The sequence below is a fragment of the Danio rerio genome, chromosome 8, assembly GCF_052040795.2.
Source record: "Danio rerio strain M-AB ecotype USA chromosome 8, GRCz13ab, whole genome shotgun sequence".
NCBI lineage: Eukaryota > Metazoa > Chordata > Actinopteri > Cypriniformes > Danionidae > Danio > Danio rerio.
The window spans coordinates 7,617,501-7,641,560 of record NC_141028.1 but is presented as its reverse complement, the minus strand read 5'-3'; the positions used below and the strand labels follow the sequence as shown (position 1 = coordinate 7,641,560).

General features: G+C 35.9%; 1 protein-coding gene across 2 annotated transcripts in view; it reads left to right on the top strand.

Moving 5' to 3' along the window:
• The window catches only part of LOC100333709 (leucine-rich repeat transmembrane neuronal protein 4), a 464,907-nt gene that overhangs the window by 137,170 nt on the left and 303,677 nt on the right, over positions 1-24,060 (top strand). The window lies entirely within an intron of this gene.

Sequence of the window (24,060 nt, the reverse complement as noted above, 5' to 3'; positions counted from 1 at the left end):
TCACAAAGTGTGCGTCTTTTGTCACTGCAGTGTATCTTTATGGACTTTTGGAAGACACTGGACACTGTTGGACACTGGAAATGCAATCGCTACACTTGTAACAAAAGAGCGCATCACTCGCGCGAGTCGCTCTATTGAACTGTATAGACAAAAGTCACACCGCATTTGTATATATTTTAGCTGTTGTAACGAGAGCATGTGCGTCTTCGAACCTGTTAGATGTGGCGAGCGCTCTCATTACCATACAGCAGAGAGTGGTTGTGTGACCTCCACCATGCGCGATTCAGAGGGCAGAAATATGTAATCGCCGTTGTATATTAATACAGTGTTGCATAAATATTACATACGGCTATTTAGCTTGTTTATTAAAAGAAGTTGTGATCTGGCACTTTATAGAAAATAACATTAACTTGACTTTAATGGGGGTGGGGAAAGCCGTTGGGAGGGCGAGGCGCCCCCCTAAGATCATGGTAGGGGAAACACTGAACTGACAGTATTTACACAGCAGAGGCACAGTGCGTGACATTAGAGGCGTGCCGCTTTTCCTGGTGAGGTGGAGCCAATCTGTGGATCACAGCACATTATGTTAGCTGACCAATCAGACAAATCTCCTGTGAGTAAATTAACAAATGTAGGCGGAGCTTAATTGTATCCATTGGTTTGTCTGTGAAGGTAGTGCTTTCCTATTGGTGGATCTCCTAAGTGAATTTACATATGTAGAAGGGGTTTAAAGTTTTACATTGATGTGTTTGTGTAGGTAGCACTTTGCTATTAGGGGAATTAATTTACTGATGGCGAAGCAGTGGCACAGTAGGTAGTGCTGTCGCCTCACAGCAAGAAGGTCGCTGGGTTGCTGGTTCGAGCCTCGGCTCAGTTGGCGTTTTTGTGCGGAGTTTGCATGTTCTCCCTGCGTTCGCGTAGGTTTCCTCTGGGTGCTCTGGTTTCCCCCACAGTCCAAAGACATGCGGTACAGGTGAATTAGGTAGGCTAAATTGTCTGTAGTGTATGAGTGTGTGTGTGTGAATGTGTGTGTGGATGTTTCCAAGAGATGGGCTGCGGCTGGAAGGGCATCTGCTGCGTAAAAACTTGCTGGATAAATTGGCAGTTCATTCCACTGTTGCGACCCCGGATTAATAAAGGGACTAAGCCAACAAGAAAATGAATGAATGAATAATTTACTGATGTAGGCAAGGCTTAATTTTATCCATTTTATCCATTGGTGAATTGGGTAGTTATTTGCCATTGGTGGATCTCATTTGAGTGAAATAACAAATGTAGGCGGGGCTTGATTTTATCCATTGGTTTATTTGTGTAGGTACCGCTTTTCTGTTGGTGGATCTTTTGCATTAATTAAATGTAGGCGTGTCTTGATTTTATATATTGGTGTATTTGTGTAGCTAGCGTTTTCATATTGGTGGATTTCCTGTCAGTTAATTAAATGTAGGCGGGGCTTAATTGCATCTAATGGTGGATTTGTGAAGGTAGCACTTTGCTTGGTGGATCTTCTTTGAGTTATTTAAACAATGTAGTCAGGATTTGATTTTATTCATTGGTGCATTTGTGTAGGCAGCACTTTGCTGTTGGTGATTTCCTGTAAGTGACAGCTTAATCCCGCCCTCAAATTAGTAAACACCATTCAAATATGTCAATGAAGAGGGAGGGTTGTTATTTTTATGAGAGGTTATGAGGGTATATGATATGAATTTAAAACAAAAAATGGTGATCACACATAACAAATAGCTTAATGTTTCATAAAAGTTAAGGGTTTGTTATGAAAAGCTTTCATGGTCACAGATTTCAGACTGACCTTTGAGAAGAGCGGCTGGAAATGAGGGTGATTTTTCCCCAGCCTGCGATAAGAAATATTCTGAATTATACAAGGCTGTAAGATCAAACTCAATGTTGTGATTCAGATGGATTACAGATGCTCTATTGCAGAATTAATTCGTCTTTGGGATCTCAGACAAATTTGAAAACAAACACTGCAGTCCACAAATAATCACATGAGGAGGCGGAAAGATAATTACAATTTATTAAAGATTTTAAAAGAAGTATCTAATGCTCTCCAACTGCATCAGTTTGATTGAAAATAAATAGCAATATTGAAGGTCGCTGGTTCGAGTCAGTTGGCATTTCGGTGTGGAGTTTGCATGCTGTCCCCGTGTTTATGTGGGTTTCCTCGGGGTCCTCCGGTTTCCCCCACAGTCCAAAGAAATGTCCTAGGTGAACAGAATAAACTAAATTGGCCGTAGTGATTGTGTGTGAATGAGTGTGTATGGGTGTTTCCCAGTACTGGGTTGCAGCTGGAAGGCATGTGTAAAACATACGCTGGACAATTTGGTGGTTCATTCCGCTGTGGTGACCCTGATAAATAAAGGGACTTAACTGAAGGAACTTCATTGAATGAATGAATACAAACAGTTAAATGTATTAATATTTCAAAATGTTACTTTTATTATTGCATTTTTGATCCAAAAAGTTCAACCTTGGTAAAAAAAAAAAAGATTAAACAAACTTGATTGCATTTATTTGATTATATATATATATATATATATATATATACATATATATATATATATATATATATATATATATATATATATATATATATATATTTTTTTTTTTATATACATACAACAAAACTGCAACATTCTTAAATGACTACAATTTAAAATAAGACAAATTATTATTATTATTATTAGTAGTAGTAGTAGTAGTAGTAGTAGTAGTAGTATATTTTGATTACTTTTTTTTACTATTATTATTATTTTATTTTTTTTTTCATTCATTCATTTACTTCAGTTTAGTCCCTTTATTAATCTGGGGTCACCACATCGAAACGAAACGCTTACTTATGCAGTATATGTTTTACACAGCAGATGCCCATCCAGCTGCAACTTATCACTGGGAAACACCCATGCACTCTTATTCATACACATACACTACAGACAATTTAGTTTACCCAATTGACTCCAAAGGGACTAAACTGAAGAAAAATGAATGAATGAAATAATAATAATAATAATAATAATAATAATAATAATAATAATAATAATAGTAAAAAAGTAATCAAAATATACTAATAATAATAATAATAATAATAATAATTTGTCTAATTTTAAATTGTAGTCATTTAAGAATGTTGCAGTTTTGTTGTATTTTGGTAAATTCGCCAGAAAAAAAAATAAAACAATTATTTGGATTATTATTTTGTTTTATTTTTTTAATAAATAGATTGAAAAGAACAATAATATGTGAGCGTATCTGCATGTGTAAGTTAACTTTTTATGCAAGCATCACTTTATTTCTCACTATAAAACACCTTCAGGATTTGAGTATTATTTTTGAGTATTATTTTCCAGTGCATTATTTTACATGTCTTGTTTTGTCTATATGAGAGAGAGAGAGAGAGAGAGAGACGCAGGCACAGGCGAGTGTTGCGCTGCAGGAGGTTTTGCGGTAAAAGCAACACAAACACACACTCACATACACACACACACACACACACACACACACACACATTAGTGCTGTTGCCAAGGAGATTGATAGAGGCTGGCAGTAATCAAGGATGTGATGCTCCTGCATGCTGGAACAACACTGAAACACAGAGGCCAGAAGCACACACACACACACACACACACACACACACACACGCTTGTCTTTGAGTTGCTGGATGGAGGATTTCATTCCTCCACAAACACAACTCTTCATGATGACTGCAGATTATTAAGGATTTATCTCTATAGGCTGACACATTGTATGGTCGCTGGTCATTCAGAGTGCTGTGAGCAGAGTGTGTGTGTGTTTCTTCTGCAGACATAACCAAAATAACAGTTTACTAGAAAAGCAGAAACAAAGTTAAGAAGCAGAGCTTTATTTACCACTGTTACATTGGAGGGAGGTTTCTTCTACTTCTACTTCCTTTTCCTTCTCCTCCTCCTTCATCATCTCCTCCTCTGCCTCATTCTTCTTCTTCTTTTTCTCATCCTCCTCCTAATCCTCCTTCTCCTCCTCTTCTTCTTCTTCTTATCCTCCTCATTTTTCTCCTTCTTATTGTTCCTCTTCTCTTTCTAGCCTTCTTCCTTCTTCTCCTTCTTCTTCTCCTCCTCCTCATTCTCCTTTTCTCCTCCTCCTCCTTGTCCCTCTTCTTTTTCTAGCTCTCCTCATTCTTCTTCTTCTCCTCCTCTTACACCATCTCCACCTTCTTCTTCTCCTTCTTTTTCTTCTCCTCATTCTCCTCCATCTTCTCCTCCTCTATCTTATTCTCCTCCTTTTTCTTCTCCTCCTCCTTATTCTCCTCCCCCTCCTTCTCCTCCTTCTTCTTTTTCTCCTCCTCCTTATTTTCCTTCTCCTCCTCCTTCTTTTTCTCCTCCTCCTTCTCCTCCTCTTTTTATCCTCCTTCTTCTCATCCTTCTTCTTCTCCTCCTTTTTCTCCTCTTCCTCCTTCTATTTCTTCTCCCCCTTCTTCTCCTCCTCTTTCTTCACTTCCTCCTTCTTATCCTCCTCCTCCTCTTTCTTCTTCTTCTTCTCCTCCTCCTCTTTCTTCTTCTCTTTTTTCTCCTCCCTTTTCTCCTTTTTCATTTTCTCCTTTTTCTTCATCAGTTGCATCTCACTTGGCACACTATTCATTGTGCACTTATGCGCTTACACACACAGCATAGTCCATGTATGTAGTGTCATCCCAAATGGAGTATTAATGTTTTTTTTTTTTTTACTAAGTGGAAATTCAAACCGTATCCTTGATGACGTTTGATGGTTGCCAAATCAGTAAAATAAATGACAAAACTGTCTACTAACACAATCTGAGGTGCTATAATCACTCTTGTAAGAGAATTTTGCTTTCACCATCCAAAATAAATAAAGTTATCCAACATGTGCGCTCGATAGCTCCGCCCCCTCCACTAAGTGAGCAAACTTGCAGTCATTAAGTGCGTGAAGTGTCCATCATTCCACTCTTCATTTATCAGCTGAATAAGTGCATCATCCGGGTATTTAAAGTGCACTTATTATTTTTAGACTTTTCAGTATGAACACACTACTTACATTCTTTATACTACAAAACGGCATAGAATAGTGCATAAGTATGTGATTTGGGACGCAGCTATTCTTTTCTTCTCTTTAACTTTTTTCTCATTCTTCATCTTCTTTATGATCATTTCACCTTCAAGTTCTTTTGTTCTTTTTTTTCTCTTCCTTCTTTTGCTCCTCCTCCTCTTTTTTCCTCTTCTCTTTCTAGCCCTCCTTGTTCATTATCTCCTCCTCCTCACCTTCTTTTTCTTCTCCTTCTTTTTCTTGTCCTTCTCCACCTCCTTATCCACCTTCTTCACCTCCTTCATCTTCTCCTCCTCCTTCTTCTCCTCCTTCTCCTCCTTTGTCTCCTCCTCCTCCATCTTCTTCTCTTTCTCTTCCTCTTCCTCCTCTTTTTCCTCCTCCTTCTCTTTCTCCTCCTCCTTCTATTCCTCCTTCTTTTTCTCCTCCCCCTCCTCCTTCTATTCCTCCTTCTTTTTCTCCTCCCCCTCCTTCTTCTCCTCCTCCTTCTTCTTCTTCTCCTTTATTTTCTGCTTCTTCTCCGCCTCAATCTTCTTCTCCTCATTCTCCTTTTTCGTCTCCTTCTCCTCCTCCTTCTCCTCCCCCTCCTTTTTCTTCTCCTCCTCCTTATTCTCTTCCTTCACATTCTTCTTCTTCCCCTCCTTCTCCTTCTCCTCATCCTCCTTCTCCTCCTCCTTCTTCTCCTCCTCCTCATTCTTTTCCTCCTTCTCATCCTCCTCCTCGTTCTTCTTCTTCTTCTTCTTCTTCTTCTTCTTCTCTTCCTTCTTATCCTTCTCCTCCTTGTTCTTTTTCTTAATCCTTTTTTTTTAACTTTTTTCTCCCTTTTCATCTTCTTTATCATTTTATCTTCAAGTTCTTTTGTTGATTTTGTCTTCAACTTTTTCCATCTTCGTCTCCCTCATCAATTTCATCATCAATCAAGAATGGTTCCAGAAAGCTGTTAAGATAAAAACAGAAGGCAAAAAATAAAATAAACAAGTAAATGACAGCGTGAGAATGTGGTAAAATCTGAAAATGTGGTAAAAATCAGGTGGCGAGGAGAGCTTTTCTGGATTATTTTTTAAAACTGTTGGTTGGGTTTAGGAAAATGGGTGGGTAGTTCAATCAGTGCTTTTGAAAACACTATTGGTGAGGTTTAGGGAAGGAGGAGGGTGGGTCAGACAGCCAGGCAGTCATTCAGACAGTCAGCGAGTCGACATCGGCCTCGTGGATTTATGAGCAGGCAGGAACAGCACTCACGAGAGAAATTTTGAGATCAAATTTAGAGTTTGAAAAACCCGTAGGCTTTTGGGCAGCAACAAGTTCTCCCTCACGACTCCTACAGCAGTTCAATCCTCACTTCCACAAACACTCAGTTAATTGCTCCATACGAAGTCTTAATTAATTGAAGCTCTAAACGCTCCTAGACCTCCAAACTCATCAAAACATCAGATTTAGCTTTATTGGATGATGTCTCGGGTTGCGGTTATTTGTTATGTCATGGCTGAAGCTGATAAATGGATTGGAGGGTCTCATTATCCTTGAGCAGATGGCAGCTCTCCAGAGGTCAATAGACTGATTAGACACATGATGCAGAAATCACTACATATCCCACAATGTTTAGGAGCCGTTCGAAAAATCAACAAAGCCAATGAGTACACTGGGGCACATGTGTTTTTTTATTTTTTTATTTTTTTATCATGTGTGCTTAACATAAATTTTGATCTTCACTGTGCACCGGTGCAGTATTTTACAGTTACTGTTATATTTATTGATTTTATGGCATGAGTAGAACTGCATTTAAAGAATGATTGGATAAGAGGAAAAGTTCATATTTTTGCTGATTCTGCAAAGTTGAGAGATCGTTTTTGGCCACACTTTGGTTTAATGTACAACTCGCACTTTTAACAAACCATTAACAAAGATTTTAGATAAATAAAGTACTATTTAACTGCTTATTAAAAGCAAAGTCCATTTAAGGCTAGTCATTTTACTGGGCAGTATGCTCAGGCATTCAGTCTGAATTCAATTCAATTCACCTTTATTTGTATAGCACTTTTACAATGTAGATTGTGTCAAAGCAGCTTAACATAGAAGATTATGGTAAATTGAAACAGTGTAGTTCAGTTTTCAGAGTTTAAGTTCAGTTCGGTTTAGCTCAGTTCATTGTGGTTTAATAATCAGTACTGAGAGTCCAAACACTGAAGAGCAAAGCCATCGATGCGCAGCTCTACAGATCCCGAGCCATGCAGCCAGTGGTGACCGCAGCGAGGAAAAAACTTCACCAACTGGGGAAAGTGAAGAATTAAAAAACCTCGAGAGAAACCAGGCTCAGTTGTGCACAACCATTTCTCCTCTGGCCAAACGTCTTGTGCAGAGCTGCAGTCTGGGCTGGAGAAGCTGGACCTCAGCGAAGACTCGTCTGTCCCTGGAGTATCACAGGACGGTCTCATGCTCTTCACTCCTTCAAGACCACCACAGCAGCTGCTCAGGATACGGCCTGGTCCAGGATTATGGAAACCTTGGGATCATCTTGTCGCTAGTCTTGGATCGAAACATCCCAGGTAGCACAGAACTCTGGCCCAGATTTGGCAAAAAGCTGGCACAGCAGGCATTTATTCAGCACTGAAATGCAGCTTGTGGGTTAAACATTGGTCAGGATTGGCAGAGGTGGCACTGTCTTATAGATGGCATGAACCAGATGTCAAATGTAGGATTTGGCCCAGATGTTAAAAATTGATATGTGGATCACATATCAGTTTCTTGACCCACATTTAAAATACATACAAGTTATTTTTGAGTAAAAAAAATGTTAAATACATAAAGTCATCTCCATCTTCCTGTTTGTATCTTATGTCTTCATAATCCAGGAAATGGCAGTTTAATCCAGGAAATAATCAAGATTATATTATTTTAATTGATTAATCTCTTTTTCCCTGTATGTTGCAAAATAACTGAATTTAACCTACAATGCATACATACCTGTCAACCCTCCCGTTTTTCCCGGCATTCTCCCGTATTTCACAGTTCTATCCCACTATCATCCCGTAAAGGTATTTTCCCATAGTTCTCCTGTATTTTCAGTCTTTCTCTGAAGGGTGGCAAATAAACATTCAAAGAGTCAAGCCTAAAATAAGTCTTAAATGCGAGTCTGTTCTGTGCTTTCGCTTTGTTTAGGCATGAAAACACTTTGAAATAAACATAAAAACGGCACGATTCCCTTTCCTTTTCATTACATTTTCGCCCCTTCATATGCAATCCTCATATGACAGTCCTATATATGTGCGGGACTGTCAGCTGACGCGCTCCATAATGATAAATAGACTGTTTCCCAAACAGATTCTGTACTCGTGATTTGAAGCGTTTAAACAGACATATACACATAATTAATAATAATAATATCTAAAAATGTTGATCTTGGAGGTTTTTTTTTTTTTCTCAAACACAAGTAGTTTTGTCCTAAATGAGCCTTAACAGTCAGGAAAACAGTCAGATGCTTTTACTATAACCTTAGATGTGTGCAATTTTAACGTGACACCTCTCATTTAATGCAATCAAAAAAATAAAAAATCGAAATTAATCATTCATTCGTTGCTCTTTTTTCAGAATGTGCAAGTTATACAGTGAAGAAATGGCTAATAAGCTTGATTCTATTTGATTATAACAGCTATTAATGTTAATAAGCTGAACTGTTTGCTAATGTATTTGCTACTAATGTATACTATTTATTTTTTATTTTGTAAATAATAATAAAACATATTACTGACCAATTAACTGTTTATTTACAATGAAACAGCTCCAAATGAGCCTATTTAGTAATTAGGGTTTTTTTTTTTTAAGGGGGTTAGGGGAATCCCTTATTTTGGTGGGCATATGCCTTATTTTCACATCCCAATGTTGACAGGTATGTGCATATATTTTAATAACCAAGACACACCAAGTCTGACTTCCAGACAATCATTAAACATTGTGTATCTCTGGCCCAGGTCAGGCCTAGTTATTGGTTATTAAATTGGCCAAGACTTGGTCCAGATATTCAATTCATTTCACCTTTATTTGTGACATTTTGGACATTATCAGGAATGCTACTGCAGAATTTAGGGGACATAAATGAGAAGGCTTGACCTCTTTTACTCAAATTAGCTATTCTAGGTACTACCAGAAGCCCGGAGTTTTGAGATCTTAAAGATATATATATATATATATATATATATATATATATATATATATATATATATATATATATATATATATATATATATATATATATATATATATTTTTTTTTTTTTTTTTTTTTGTATATATATATATATATATATATATATATATATATATATATATATATATATATATAATCTGATTGGCTAATAGCAGTGTGATATCAATAAACTCACTAGAATTTGACAATTATTGCAGCTAATGGACAACATCATGTACTTTTGAGGCTTTTTAGTCAAGAATGTAGTTGTTTAGATTGCAGTTATTTAATTTATTTATAGGAATAGTATCTATTTTAAAATATTTATAATTTCTGAGAGAGATCGCGTCGGTGTCCATTAGTCTAAGACGATTGACGTTGTCTATACACAAGATGGCGCCAGGAGTGCATAATAAGCTCTTGCTTAGAGGATTAAAACTGCGTGTTTTCTAACTACATCTGATCAAATCATTATTAAACTGGTAAGTGATATCCTAAGTGGATCTCTCTCTTTTGTATAGATTGCAATTATGCAGTTAATTTATAAGGACAGTGCCTATTTTAATACAGTTACCTCCTATCCCGGTTCTCAACAGAGTTATTTAGAGACCTCACCCCCGAACACCCCCTCCTTATCGCAAACACAATAGCAGTCTGTTAGTGAATGCGTTGTTTTTTTAGGGTTAAATATTGGGATATGCTGATTGCAACAGAGAAATACTTTAGACTGTAACACTTTTAAATTTCTGTAGACCAGTGCTGATATACAGTGCATATATACATATCGCACTGCTACTTGTGTGATATTGCTCATATATATATATATATATATATATATATATATATATATATATATATATATATATATATATATATATATATGTAAATAATTATATATTTTAGTATTTTAATAAAAAATAATATAAAAATTCTTAAAAATGTAATTTACTGTAAAACTTTTTTTTTTTTAAGAACAGTACTTAGAGTGTTTCCCATTATAACATATTATTTTCATTATGTGATTTAATAAGGTAACAGACAGCAGCTTCTGTGTGTTTATATACGTCTTGTAGTTTGTATGTTTTCATTAAGTCTGAGCTGGAGTTGGAGTAAATTTAATTCATACTCTGAAAAACACACAGTGCACATCTCACCTTAATGAAAAGTGCATTTCCTATTGTTTGCTACACACCTATCATATCCACAATTTAATTATCTCCACTGTAAAGCATGGCCACAGTGCACCTGTTTGTCCTGCTCGAGCTCTGTTTGTTGAGAGAATGAGCTCATATGCACATACATACCCACACACACACACACACACACACACACACACACACACACACACACACACACACACACACACACACACACACACACAGCGTCTCAGTCCTCATGCTCCATCAGCCTCGGCCACTGACAGCTTCCTGTACACAGCAGAAGCCGGAAATCAGTGGCGGCTGAAACAGAACTGCAGTGTGTGTGTGTGTGTGTGTGTGTGTGTGTGTGTGTGTGTGTGTGTGTGTGTGTGTGTGTGTGTGTGTGTGTGTGTGTGTGTGTGTGTGTGTGTGTGTGTGTGTGTGTGTGTGTGTGTGTGTGTGTGTGTGTGTGTGTGTGTGTGTGTGTGTGTGTGTGTGTGTGTGTGTGCGCGCGCGCGCGCAAATGGGCTGATTCTGATGTCATGAAATCGTGACTGCTACACTTGTTGAATTTAATAGTTTTGTTATTCAGTCTATATGCAAGAATGTATATGTGTATAATTGTGTGTATACAGTATATAGGGCTGCAACTGTTGAATATACTTATGGTTTGGTATGTGTCATGGTTTTAAGGTTACAGTTTCGGCACGATTTGCACTATACTTAGAAAAAAAAAAGCCTACAGAACAATTCACAGAGCCAATAAACATATTTATTGGTAACCAACACCTGACAATGCAACAGCTTCACACATATAATTGTAGATTTGCATGTTCTCACTTATTTACATAAAAGCAGGACATTTGGAAATGTGTATGTTCACATAAATTACTTAAAATAAAGATGAACTGCCCACAGAACCCACAGTCCACATACAGTGTCAATAACACATTTGCATACTAAAAGGTGATTGGACAGGTTTTTCGCATGTGCAGTGAGTGGGAAAGGTGATCGGAAGCATACAAAGACGTTTTATTAACAAACCAATATTAATAATGCATATTCTGAACCACGGATCACCAAACTGGAAGAATAACGGGACCATACATTTTTTACAGAAAACTGTTGCATCATATAATCATATATATATATATATATATATATATATATATATATATATATATATATATATATATATATATATATATATATATATATATATATATAGTTGAAGTCAGAATTATTAGCCCCCCTTTGAATTTTTTATTAAATAAATATTTCCCACGGTATAGCTGATAATATTTTTCCTCCTGGAGAAAATTTTCTTTAATTTATTTCAGCTAAAATAAAAGAAAAAAAAAAAAAATATATATATATATATATATATATATATATATATATATATATATATATATATATATATATATATATATATATATATTGTATATACATGCATACATATTGTATATACATGCATACATATTGTACATACACACACACACACAACTCGTTTCTGAATCTGATTGGTCAAATTCTGCAATAACAGCCTCTTCACCCTTGTGTATTACTCCGCCCACATAGAGTGACAGCAGATCAATAAATTCACTATATTTGACAAATATTGCAGCTGTTGGACAGCATAATGTACTTTTGAGGCTACGCAGTTTATTTATAAAGGTAGTGTCTATTTTAAATATTTAAAATTTCAGAGATTCAGCGTGTTGAAAGCCCTTAGCCTATAATACTGAGCAGAGCAAAGATGGTTGCACTAGAAGATGGTGACAGAGACCGCATAAGTTCTTAGGGGAGAAAAACTCTGCATAAATTTCTAATTACAGTTGATCAAGTAATTACAAAACCGGTTAGTGACATTCTAAGTCAATCCTTTTTTGTATTTTGTAGTGCTGTGTTTATACCACATTAATTATGTAGTGTTTGCGTTGCTTTGGCTTTTTCGTGATTAATTATTGTGATCTCCTGATAGCAACAGAGAAATACGCGGAAGTCTTTGTAGACTGATGGCATTTCCTGCCGTTCAGCCTTATAATCTTAAAATGTGACCAAAGTTAGCTGTTTTGTCATCATTTTAGACATTACGCAAGAGAATCATTCAAATACTACCTCTAAATTGACGTTTGTGAAGTAGCGACTGTTTCTGCTGTTCTGACGTCAGCTGCAGATGTAAATGAATGACAGAAGAAAGTAGTTCCTTGCACAAAAGGATATTGAGGTTCTCAGTATTACGTTTTCTTTTTTATATACATGATTATGCTTTCAAAATTTTGTATAAATGCAATATTACACCTGTAGCAGTGCGATTTGGCTGTATATCGTCACTGGTGAGACACTAAGGCAACACACACCTTCCACCAGTGCTAATTTACAGCCATATCGCACCGCTATGACTGTGTTATTGCTCATATATACAGTTGAATTCACAATTATCATCCCTTCTAATTTATTAGCCCCTCCGTATATTTTTTCTCTCCAATTTCTGTTTAAAGAAAATATTACTTTTTTGTTGCTTGGCTAATAATATTGACCTTTAAATGGTTTTAAAAAATTAACTGCTTTTATTCCAGCTGAAATAAAACAAACAAGACTCCTCAAGAAGAAAAAATATTATAGGAAAGACTGTGAAAAAATTCCTTGCTCTGTTAAACATCATTTGGGAATTATTTAAAAAAGAAAATCACAGGAGGGCGATTCATTTTGACTTCAACTGTATTAAGGTGTCCGTGGAGTGTGTTTTGCGGTAGCTGTGTTGATTATGAGCGTGCTGGTGTTTGTCGGCTGTCAGTCAGACTCTGGACGCAGATTGACAGAGCCTCGGGGTCCCGCTGCTGCTCATACAGTAAAGCCCCTCGCGGATCCGTGCTCTCTGACAGCACCAGCTCATGTGAAGCTGAACTCACACAAACACCAGGCTCTTCTGAACGTCTCTTCACGACTGAGGAGCTCCTCTGACAGACGCCACAGAGAGAGAAAGAGAGCGTTAAATGGCTGCCATGGCCGATCCGCTGCCCGCTGCGCAAGACCATATTTTGGCATTTACTTGTCAGGCATATACAAACACCGGTAACACACCTGGACAGAAATGGAGAAGGGCTGTTTGTCCAGGATGAATTTTGCATGGGGTTTTCAGAAAGATGGTTTCTTGAAGTTACCTTGATGGAGCTTTCAAAATGCTCATGCTTTCACGAATGCAGCGGATTGATTCATTATTTGATCAACTCTAATTAGCAAACATGCTTATTTATAGTTGAAGAAAAATGATTAGCCTTCCTGTGAAATGTTAATTTGGTAACCATTTAAAATAATAATCTATTAGTTAATGTAATTACTAAGATGAACAAATAATTAATATACATTTATTATGGTATTAACATCTTTGTTAACATTAGTTCATGTTATTTAAGTTAAAAGACGACACTTCATGATAAATCACAGTGCATTAACTGGATTTTAATCATTAATTTGGATTTTAATAATTAATTCATTCATTTATTAATTTTCCTTCAGCTTAGTCTCTTTATTTATTAGGGGTTTGCATGTTCTCCCTGCGATAGCGTGGGTTTCCTCCGGGTGCTCCGGTTTCGCCCACAGTTCAAAGACATGCAGTACACTGAATTGGGTAGGCTAAATTGTCCGTAGTGTATGAGTGTGTGTGTGAATGTGTGTGTGGATGGGTTGCAGCTGGAAGGGCAAAAAGGTGCTGGATAAGTTGGCGGTTCATTCCGCTGTGGCGACCCCGGATTAATAAAGGGACTAAGCCGACAAGAAAATGAATGAATGAATTCATCTGTGTTAATTGTTACCACAGCATATTGTGTGCATAAAATTAGCATTTAGCTCTTTCCTAGTTTCAACTTTTTGTTCAACAGTGTTTGAGATTAAAAATAAACGCATTACTGACCTTTTTCATTTTGCTACGGCAGGCGTCTTAACCATTAAACCCATTTTCCAACCTAACCTTCCAGTGTCTGTTTTATAACTCATAAGTCCGGTGGCCTTTTCTGCACCTCTCCTAATGACTGTAGGCTTTTCCTCCTCCATCTTCCCAGGCGCTCACCGATGCAGCTCCAGCGACACCCTTATTAGTACAATAAGGTTAATTAGCGAGCAACGCCATTGAGCAAATTCCATTTTCTGTTGTAACCTTGGAGGATTTTTCATGCGGCTCACTGAATGGACGTGTCAGACGTGCCCGAATTAGTCAGAGCAAAGGTATAATCATGGATCAGATTCAAAATTACTAGAGATGTTTGAAATAATAACACAAAATAAAATCTGTTAGGAAAGTAGCGCAAGTGTCAGTGGGCGTCTTTTCAATTTTGTATTGTGCTTCTGCAGACAGGCATGAAACAAAATTGACTTCTTTATATGCTGTTTGGGCACAGTTTGAAATAATAAAAAAAAAGTTAGCTTTTTTTCCAGGCTGAATAAAAGCAAATGTAACATCAGGCTGTGCAGATTTCTAAGGATCATTCATGCTTTAAATGGACATGCTATTCAAATACAGACATGACTTTATTTACATTTACCTTTAGTCATCTGGAAGACGCTTTTGTCCAATGTGAGTTACAATTGAAGAGGCATTCAGTGATTCAACAAGAAGTGTTTACTACAACTAAATGAAGCCGCGCCTACCTTAGTTACTGTTGCCTGTCAAGCTTTCATGCCTGGCACAGCTTTTTCAATGTGTGTGCTTCGGTGTCAGACATTGCCAGGGAAATAATGTCATTTTCGGCGAACAGGTGAGATTTCTGAGAAAGCCAGACAAAAAAAGGACTGCAGTATGCATTACAGGGGTATATTCACGACATAATAGGCAACCGATTAGAGAATAATTCAATCAAAATTGAAGCTAGCTTAGCCTAGCCGCCTCATATGCTAACCATTCAACAGCTTAGCTCATGCTCAGCAGGAGAGGTGAAATTTAAAAGTAATCTAATAAAAACAATTCAAACTGTGATTTCTCTATTTTTAGCCAAAAAGCCTGATAGATTATTTGTTGTGCAATAACAAGAATAATAAGAAATATAGCGTTACTAGCCGACGAGGAAACTCGGATGACAGTGCTTTTACATCATTCATTCATAGCAAGAGCAGCCAGAAAGGGGAAACTGATGGATTTGGGCTGAATATTAGCATCATTGACCCATAACAGTGTACAGTAAGTTACCTATAACTGTCAGTATGTTTGTGTACTCTTTATAAATTACTGAACAAAAGCTACTGGTAACGTATATTTATCACAAGTGCTCAGTTTGTGATCATATCTCGTTTTTGTCTGTTGATTTGTAATTTCAAATAGTCGTAGCTTGAAATAAGATGGAAATATGAAGTTAGTAAAGTTAGCAACAGATTCACAGATTTGTATTTTCCGGACTAAGTTACTAACGTTATGGCGAAGGCTTAAACTGAGCATTACTCACAATATCGAGCGAAAAAAAAAAAAAAAAAAAAGGAATAAGACAGCTGGGAAACATAACCTGCTTTGTGTTTTTTGTAGGAAGCACAGTTTAGATCTGTTTAGGCTAAGATGTTTGTGAGTTATTGTCGTCTGTCTATCACTGAATGTGTCTGGAACATCAAAATAAAACCAACTTAGATCCGCTCCTTTAGCGCCCCTCACACAGCTGGATCCACACTGGCATTTCTCCTCTTGGGTTTTTGGTTTTGAGAAGGGAAAAAAAAATCCACCATCCCATCCAAACTTTAAGGATACCGGGTATCAGATTTGCACAATCCATATGCACTCGCTCGAAAGCTTGACAGAGCCCCTGCACGTAGCTACAGTTGCTAAGCCACGATTGGTGGGTGGTGGTTTTTGGGTGTGGCTTAGCGAAGGGTCAATTACGTCCAAAGTACACGCACATTTGTGTCAGAGCGCGGTGTTTAGTGATTATTCATATTGGCCCTCATTTGTGTAATAAACAAACAAGTTGAGAATCAAAAGACATGTGAAAAAGAAACCATATTAGAGCCGCACTATTCTTAAAGAGACCGTGCGCAATATTCCTGCTGCCGCCTGTTTTTATTATTGATTAAACAACAAAAGGAGAAAATCCCTCACTGCTCTTCACTGAAGGCTTTTTGTAACTAAAGTGTTATTTTTCCTACAGTGAAGATGCTTAAAGCACAGTTTAAACGTAACAGTTTTAATAATTAATTTCTAATAACTGATTTCTTTTATCTTTGCCATGACAGTGCATTATATTTCACTTGATATTTTTCAAGATATTAGTATTCAGCTTAAAGTGACATTCAAAGGCTTTATAATGTAATTAGGCTAGTCATCGTATAAAAGTAGTTTCTTCTGCAGACATTAAAAAATATACATTGCTTAAAGGGGCTAATTATATTGAGCTATTAAAATAGATTTAAAAATATTTAAAATGGCTTCTATTCTAGCCGAAATAAAGCAAATAAGCCTTTCTCCAGAAGATAAAATATTATAGGAAATACTGTGAGAAATTCCTCTGTTAAACATCATTTGGAAAATATTTGTATATAAAGAAAATCACAGAAGGGCGAATACTTTTGACTTCGACTGTATTCATTTTGAATAATCGTGATTACAATTATGACCAAAATAATCGTGATTATGATTTTTCCCATAATCAAGAAGCCCTACTACAGGCCTGTGCAAGTGTCGTTTAAAGTGTCAGAGAGATGAAAGAGTTTTTTACAGGTGGTTTGTCAAGCTCACTCACCTGTATGAGGCACACTTCATAAATGCTAGTTTTTGTTGAGATATTTAGTAATTTTAAGAAGGTGTCTGGTGCAAAACTAGTGCAAGTGTCAGTTAAAATGTCAGAGAGTAAAAAGAGTTTGTTTTCTACAGGTGGTTTGTTAAGCCCACTCACCTGTGTGAGGCACAGTTGATAAATGCTCATTTTTGTCGGCGGCCATTAGTCTGTCATACTGAGCAGAGCAAAGACAATTGATGTTGTCCATCCACAAAATGGCAACAGAGATCGCATAATAAGCCCTTAGAGGGAAAAAGATCAGAGTATTTTCAACTACAGCTGATCAAAACATTATAAAATTGGTGAGTGACATTCTAAGTCAATCTCTCTCTTTTGTCTGTTGTAGTGCTGTGTTTATTCCATAATAATTGTAGCGTATTGAGTGTGAGATAAGACTCATATCAGGAATGTATGTATTTAGTGTTGGCCACTCTTCGTATAACCCTGAGTTACTTTTCTGGTTGGCCGTCTGTTTGTTTCTAATAAGTCTCCTGTTTTAGTTACTGCAGGCTAGTTTGGTAAAAAGAAAGAAGAAATACCCGCATGTGTTTAGCGTTTTTCCTTATCGCAAACACAACAGTAATCTGATATTGTTTGCGCTGCTTTGGCTTTTTTTGGGGTCTTGCAACAGAGAAATACTGGGAAATCACTGTTGGCTGATGGCATTTCATGCCGTTCAGCCTTATTATCTTTAAATATGTGAGCAAAACTGTGCTCAATCATGTTTTGTCATCACTTTAGACATTACGCTAAAGAATCATTCAAATAGGCCTGAGCTCAGCTTTTTTTTTTTGGCTCTAGTGTTTGACTTTCTTTCCTTTTTATAAGCACGATTATGTTGCTGAACGGTTTTTTAATGCAATATCACACTCGTAGCAGTGCGATATGGCTATATATCATCATTAGTGTGAAATTGCTCAGATATCTGGCCTTTTGGATGAGTTTGCTGTGAATTAACAACTTTTTTTATCACTGAATTGCGTTCTTTGTTTGATTGGATGTTACAGTTTGACACTAAACCGTTATGGGTAACACTTTATTTAAAGGTACTGTTCATAAATTATCATGAAACATTTATAATCAAGCATGTTTATGACAACTGTCATTTAGTATCATTAGCTCAGTTTTGCAATTTTAAATGCAAAGATGAATCCAATTACAGTCTTATGAACATTCATTCAAGTGTTAATAATAATTTTGGTAGTTTGAAAAACATACATTTATTGGTACTAATTTTTTAGGTTAGGTTGCCAAAATCAAAATATAGTAAAACTAAACCTCAAATATGGACTTTTGTCATATACAGTTGAAGTTAAAATTATTTGTGAAATTGTAATATTTAAAAAAAAAAAAAAAAAAAAAAAAAATATATATATATATATATATATATATATATATATATATATATATATATATATATATATATATATATATATATATATATATATATATATATTTATCTTGTCATAATGAATAAGTGTATGGATGTTTCTCAGTACTGGGTTGCAGTTGGAAGGGCATCCACCGCATAAAACATATGCTGGAATGGTTGGCGGTTAATAAAATTCACAAAAAGGCGGATAATATTGACTTCAGCTGTATGTAATTTGCATATATTGTCATCTATGAGTCAATATGGGTCCTGTTGCACGCACACCTGTGGATAAGCGATGTTGATTTGCTCTGGTTTGTTTGCATCTTGCGTCCAGAGCTCATTGTCAGATCAGAGACAAGCATAAACACTGTTCTCCACCGAGGCCTGAACCTGCTGTCTGTCAGCATCTGTATCCTCAGCAGCGACGCACACATTCCCCTCAGCCTCCAGCCTGTTGCCAGATTTGGCGCGATTTAAGCCTCCCAGCTGTATTTTCCGCAGCCAAACGCAGCATATTACAGTTCTGAGCTCAAGTGTCCATTATCTCTAATTAGATGGAGCGTTCGGGTTTAGCAACGGACAGGCACTTTGAAAACGATGGTGTTGACCCTGATGCGCAATGACATTAGGAGGTCGTATTCGCTTCATAAGGTGAGTGGCATGTTTGTTAAAGTGGCTTACAAACACAAACGCACTGTTTATAAAAACCGCAGAACCTTTTAAAGATGCTTTTGGCTTGGGTGGTACGATTTTGGAAAACCACTGACATTGCAATTATTTAAGTGATTTTACAGTAGACAAGTCCTAATTATTAGCATTCCTGAAATTTATATATATATATATATGTATGTATGTATGTAATAAAAAATATGTATATATATATATATATATATATATATATATGTGTGAGAAAAAATATGTATATATATATATATATATATATATATATATATATATATATATATGTAATAAAAAATATGTATATATATAAATATATATATAAATATATATATATATATATATATATATATATATATATATATATATATATATATATATATATATATATATATGTAATAAAAAATATGTGTGTATATATATATATATACATACATATTTTTATACATATATATTTTATACATATATATATACACACACACATATATATATATATATATATATATATATATATATATATATATATATATATATATATATATATATATATATTATTATTATTATTATTATTTTATTTATTTTTTTATTTTTTTATTTTTTTTCCTCAAATGATGTTTAACAAAGCAAGGAATTCTTCACAGTATTTCACTTTAATAGTTTTTCTCCGGGAGAAAGTCTTATTTGTTTTATTTTGGCTAGAGTGAAAGTAACACGCTGCATTTTCTCAACACTTTCAAATAGACACTTTCAACGTTACCACTACAAAACAGTGGACACGTTTCAAGGGGACCCTAAAACGTGACGGACCTGGCTATTTAGGTTATGGTTATTTAGGCCTATAAAATACAAAAGACAAGGAAAGAGACAGTGTTTTAAAACAGTGTTTTAAAGGTTTGCACTGATTTTATGAGATGAGTGAACCTCTCTGGGTGCCGGTCAGAGCACAAATATTATTAAAGGATGAGGAGTCAGGTGGTCGGATTAATGTACTGGATTGTATTAGCAGATTGTATGCCACAAATGTACAGGCAGTAGAATAATTAGTCTGAAACACAGAACATATAATAAATATAATAAGTAACAGCATTTAATTGTGTATATGCACTTGTACAGCAATTTTCCCATATATAAGTACATAAAGGATGGCCAAATATACACCAAATGTTCCGTCAAAATACTCAAAGGAAAATAAAGTTTAACATTATACACATTTAAACTAAACGCAATCATTTGACAATGAACAGGATCTCCATATATGGAATAGAGCATGTCACATCAAACAGTTCAGCATTTAAACAGTTTAACTGGCTTTAAATAATAAAGCCACAGCAAAGAGCATTATCCGCAATGGCGGATAACATTACTACGATGTCAGAATAAAAGTCTCCTCACAAATAAGCCTTTGCAACAGCCGCCCCCAAAGATGAAAAGAGATGAAGTTGATGAAGAGATGAGAATCAGGAAGTTTTTTTTTGGATGTTGTGTAAGTTATGTTTTGTTTTTGTCTTCTGGTGTTATTATTATGTGATTGTGATTAATTGTGGAATCCCCTTGAAAATGAGCGGGGACATCTCAAGAGGTTTGTCCCAATAAATAAATATCAATATCAAAATAAACAAACAAAAAAACTTACCTTTCAAAGATTACCTACAACTTCACTGAGCGCTAGGCTGCACCTGAAACTGCATACTACTCAGTAGGTCCTACAGTTGAGTCTGAATTTAAACTCATCCGTTAGAATGCTCTACACGGTATGATTTTGAGTAGTATGAATAGAACTCAGACACACTACATCGGTCATTTTGTCATGATCACGTGCATCGATTCACTCCCATTCATGAATTCTCTTATGTTGCATCATGGGATAGCGTAGCATCCATCGGATACGCACTTCAGAATCTCGCCGGAAGTAGTCGGTCATCCAAGAACGTACTTATACTTTTTTTTGGAATTTAATGAATTTAAACATACTACTCAGCTCACATACTGTTTTTAGAGTACTATATAGTATGGAAGTTTGTGATTTCGGATGCAGCCATAGTTATGGCACAGCTGCATCTGTCACATTTTTGGGTCCCCTTGAAACATTTCAATTGTATTCAGTTGTTTATGCAAGTGTTGTGAGAAAATTCAACACGTTTTCGTAAATTGTTTGTGTGTTGAGAAAATGCAGCACACTTTATTAGTTTGTTTGTTGTGTGAGAAAATGCAGCACACTTTATTAGTTTGTTTTTGTTGTGAGAAAATGCAGCACACTTTATTAGTTTAATTGTGTTATGAGAAAATGCAGCACACTTTATTAGTTTGTTTGTGTTGTGAGAAAATGCAGCACACTTTATTAGTTTAATTGTGTTATGAGAAAATGCAGCACACTTTATCAGTTTGTTTGTGTTGTGAGAAAATGCAGCACACTTTATCAGTTTGTTTGTGTTGTGAGAAAATGCAGCACACTTTATTAGTTTAATTGTGTTATGAGAAAATGCAGCACACTTTATCAGTTTGTTTGTGTTGTGAGAAAATGCAGCACACTCTTTGTTTGTGTTGTGAGAAAATGCAGCATGTTTTATTCATTTATTTGTTTTGTGAGAAAATGCAGCATTTTATTAGTTTGTTTGTGTTGCGAGAAAATGCAGCACACGTTATTAGTTTGTTTGTGTTGTGAAAAAAAGCAGCGTGTTTTATTAGTTTGTTTGTTTTGTGAGATAAGGCAGTGCGTTTTCATAAATTGCGTTGTGAGAAAATGCAGCACGTTTTCATAAATTACATTGTGAGAAAATGCAGTACATTTTATTAATTTGTTTGCGTTGTGAGAAAATACAACTTGTTTAATTAGTTTGTTTGAGTTGAGAAAATCCAGCGCATTTTGTAAATTGTTTGCTCTGTGTAAAAACGCAGCTCACTTTTGAAAAATGTGTTTGCAAGGTGAGGATTTGCAACACGTGTGCTGTAAAACGGATGTAGATCATTTCCTGATTTGCTGGCGTTTTTGTAATCGCACGTGTTTTCTTAAATTGTAGCACATTAAGCTATCTTGGCCACCATCCATTTAAAGGTCACAATTATTAGCCCCTTTAAGCATTTTTTTTTCTCTGATTGTCAACAGAACCATCGTTGTACATTGATTTGCCAAACTTGCCTACTTAAACTAGTTAAGCCTTTAAATTACCCTTTTAACTAAATACTATGTACTGTCATCATGGCAAATATAAAACATATCAGTTATTAGATATAAGTTAATAAATGGTAACACTTTATTTTGTCGGTCATTAGCAGATCGCTTGTATGTCAGCTTATAGAAAAAAACAGCTGATTAACGTGACTTTGAAATGCTCCAGTTTCCCTGTATCTGTGGTTACACTCAGTAAACAGCAGTGAGTTCGGTGAACTGATGACCTTCACGACCAATCACAGTCATTTCTCTTGAGCACATGAACACCATGGCAAATCAATGCTGTTTAAGAATGTGCTGAACAGCGCTCAAATGTTCATGGAAAATAAACATTTTTTAAATTTCAGTATGGATTAGTACCGAATTCAGTATCATGACATAGAGCTGCAATCGGGCCTTAAAAATTAGGACCGATGGGGCCCGAGCCCGACAGAATTCAGCCCGAGCCCGACAGGTACATTTTGATGTTTAAAAGCCCAAACCGGTTTACAGCCTGACATTATTCAAATGTACACAGCTCTTTTGCCTTTTTTACAAATACGAGTCATTTATATGTTTTAACATAATCTATTCGTAACTAACGTAGGCTATAGGCCACTTGGAAGTTGGAACAAAGAAACAAGATAAGTCCTCTGTAACATCATAACATCTCAGCACTCTAAATAGGCCTATACATACACTTAGCCTTTAAATTGGCCAACACACCAATGAAAAGAAGTCTTGCTTAACAAATTAAATTTAAAAAATTATAAATGATGACGGGTATTTGGCAATAACAAAATTAAGATAAAGGCTCCTCTGGATTTGTTTTGCCACTTCTCTTCACAATCTTTCATTAAGGCGACGGTGAAGCTGAATAATAAAATAATAGCCTAATGCCAACATTAGCCTGTATTCTCTGTCTACTTTAAGATTTTATGGTTTAATTAATATTTTTTTAGAATTTAAAAATCCTTTACTCACCAAGATTAGGCTATGTGCTTTTCTGGAGGAACTTTATTTAATCCACTTGCTTTAGCGCAGTCCTGCCCTCAGGATGGTTCGTCCAGCAGCACCGAACACCCTTTCACTGCTGCTGCTACAGGCCGAGATGCATAGTTTTGATCTGGCTAATTTTGCAAGTTTTGGGATTATTTGTTCATCTTCTACCAGCCAGCTACATCTATTTTATTTTCCATGACAGCAGTTTCAATGTAGTGAGTGACCTCGTCTTTTTACTGTTTAGCGTTCTACCGTAATACGCAGTGTATGAGCGGCCGCCGAAATACCTTGGCGGCTAGAGTGACCGTTCCTTCTGAACTGGTGACTGGCTTGACCACAGTCAAAATTCACTCTTTTTGACTTTTCCGTCATCATTTGTTTCACCTTTGCAGGGATGGATTTTAATGTTGTAACAAACGATTTGATTACTTTCTCGCGCTAATCGAAATACATCACATGACTTTTCATTTACCTACTGTGCAAGCCAACCCCATCTAAAATGATAAAAATCAAACCCAAGTCCCGTTGGGTTCAGGCAAAGATCTTCAGCTCTATCATGACAACCCTAATCTCAGCAAGCAATCCTTTTTTTGGATACACTATAAACACTTTTCAACATTAATTTTTGCATTCTGATGGATTATATCAACTTTGCAATCCCTTCAATTTTTTTTCAGTTGATTAATCAAATAAAAATACAGCTGTGAAATCTTCATTGCACACAGTAAAAAGTGAT